This window comes from Penaeus monodon, chromosome 2 (assembly GCF_015228065.2).
Source record: "Penaeus monodon isolate SGIC_2016 chromosome 2, NSTDA_Pmon_1, whole genome shotgun sequence".
Taxonomy (NCBI): domain Eukaryota; kingdom Metazoa; phylum Arthropoda; class Malacostraca; order Decapoda; family Penaeidae; genus Penaeus; species Penaeus monodon.
In genome coordinates, this window is record NC_051387.1 from 58,494,605 (window position 1) to 58,497,104 (window position 2,500).

The window sequence follows — 2,500 nt, forward strand, 5'->3', positions numbered from 1 at the left end:
AAACAGCACTACATAAACACCAACAACAAAGACAAACACAAGAGAGAGAGAGAGAAAAAAAAAAACATAAATAAAACAAAAATATTCAAATCATGACACTTCACTCCATACCCGAACCAACAAAAATGTCTCGCCAACAGCTCAGTAGCTCTTCCGGCTTATTTCCCTCCGCAAAAACACGACGGATGACAACTTTAATGAGGCAAATACACCCGAAAAAGACCTCAGATATGGGTCATTTAATCATGCCAAGGTCTTTCAGGGAACGAGTGGGTACAGGCGACCCTCCAGGCTGTGCACTCGTCACAGGCAATACCAATTAACCAGTTAAAGGGGGGGGGGACGAGTTATCCCCTTCCTTCCAAACACCGAGAGAGTAATTAATCCGAGAGATAAATCTTCCAACCCACGATAATGCTTGCCACATGAACACGACCTTCTCTCTCCCTCTCTCTCTCTCTCTTCCACACACCTTTAAGACCTCTTATCTCACTCACTTTGGCTCACGGGATGTCGCAACTTACTCCCTCCACTCGGCGAACTACAAATCCCTCCTCTGACGGCGCAATGCGGATCCCAGCGACGTGTGAGCTTATAAAATCTGGAAAAAGAGACGGAGGAGCATTGTCTCTCGTCCATGAACAAACTCTGAACAGCTGATTCACCTGACAGATGCGTTCCAATAATGTTTTTCCCGTTTTTTACTCGACTGCGAAGGTTTCGTATACTTTTTCGATCATATTAATCCTTTTGTAGTTTTTAGGTTATTTTTAAAATTTGGGTTTGGTTGGGATTTGGTGGTTTCTTTTAAATGAGAGTGGATTTTTAAGAGATTTTGCTTGTCTGCGTACGATTAATGGGTCGTGTCGTCTGAGTGGCGGGAACGCGTCGTCTTTCTCGCGCTCTTGAGAAAAATCCATTTACTCTCCTTAAAACAAATGTAAAACTTCGCAATCAATCCACTAACATTTCTTTCAATATCCATCATGATCGTCTGGACGGCGTTTCCTTCCGATCCATGTCTAAGACGGCGCCTGCTTATCCACGCATGAAAACGCGTCGAAATCGTGTTATTGACTTAAGAGAATTTAACTTGGCTGCTTCAACAAGACACGGGAACGGGTGTACTCCATCGATTTCATGGCTCCATATGCGATTCCTTATTCATGACAGGCTGCTAAATGGGAATTCTCTCTTTTTCTCTCTTTCTCCTTCTTTCTCACTTTCTCTCTTTTCTCTCTCTTGCTTTCTCTCTCTCTCTTGCTTTCTCTCTCTCTCTTGCTTTCTCTCTCTCTTTGCTTTCTCTCTCTCTTTCTCTCTCTCTCTTCTCTCTCTCTCTCTCTCTCTCTCTCTCTCTCTCTCTCTCTCCTCTCCTCTCTCTCTCTCTCTCTCTCTCTCTCTCTCTCTCTCCTCTCTCTCTCTCTTCTCTCTCTCTCCTCTTCTCTCTCTCTCTCTCTCTCTCCCTCTCTCTCTCTCCTCTCTCATCTCTCTCTCTCTCTCCTCTCTCTCTCGTCTCTCTCTCTCTCTATCTATCTCTCTATCTATCTATCTATATCGCTCTCTTTCTCTCTCTCTGACTCCCTCTCACTCTGCCACTCCCTCTCCCTCTCCCCTCTCTCTCCTTCTCCCCCTTCTCTCCCTCTCCCCTCCCTCTCCCCCCTCCTCCCCCTCTCCCTCTTCTTCTCCCTCTCTCTATTTCCCTCAATTTCTCAAGTACATCTTGTTTATCTGAACACGTGAGCTTGAGTTGCAATTTTCTATTCTTGGCAGTGAAGTCATGCCAGAAAAAAAAAATACCAACACAGTCCACACGTAAGAACAAGAGATGCACATTATACTAACCACTGGCGATTGTTTTGTCAAATTTACGCCAACGTATAATGGATTCATTCAAAGGCATAACAATAAAGAATCCTTGAAAAGACGAAGTACTTTTATTTGTTAAAGGATTGCGAAGATATTTATGGATATTCATTTACCTCTCGCAATGGGGAAATATGACATAGATTCCAGGCGCGATTGTAAACCGTAGTGGAGAGGATATGAATTTGAAAGAGAGGATAGAATGATGGATAGAGAGAGATCGATAGATGAAGGAAGGAGAGATTGGACGAAAGAGGAGAATGGAAGATGGAGAGATTAGAATAACGGAGAGATTGGAAGAGGAGGTAATAAAGGGAGATGGAGAGACTGGAAAAAGAGGATAAAGAGAGAAGGAGAGATAAGAAGAATGGAGAAATTGATAGATGGAAGACGGGGAGACTGAAAGGAAGGAGAAAGGAAGATGGAGAGATTAGACTAAAGAGGAGAGATTAGAAGAAGAGGGAGTAAAAGACATAGAGATTGGAAGAATGAGGAGAGAGGAAGATGAAGAGATTAAAAAAGAGAGAATGAAAGATGAAGAGATCAGAGGGAGAGACTGGAAGATGGGAAGAATGGAGAAAAGAATAAAAAAAGAGAGATTGGAAGACACAGAAGAAAGGAAGATAAAGAGATTGGA

General features: G+C 43.1%; 1 protein-coding gene across 4 annotated transcripts in view; it reads right to left on the bottom strand.

The window, feature by feature from the left end:
- The window catches only part of LOC119584306 (calcium permeable stress-gated cation channel 1-like), a 26,954-nt gene extending 26,209 nt beyond the window's left edge, over positions 1-745 (bottom strand). The window contains exon 1 of one of the 4 annotated variants that reach the window (XR_005229795.1): positions 498-745. The gene's annotated coding sequence lies outside the window, so the exon portion shown is untranslated. The remainder of the gene's footprint in view (positions 1-497) is intronic. The other 3 variants (XR_005229796.1, XM_037932854.1, XM_037932867.1) reach the window with 3 other exon arrangements.
- Between the last annotated feature and the right edge of the window lie 1,755 nt (positions 746-2,500).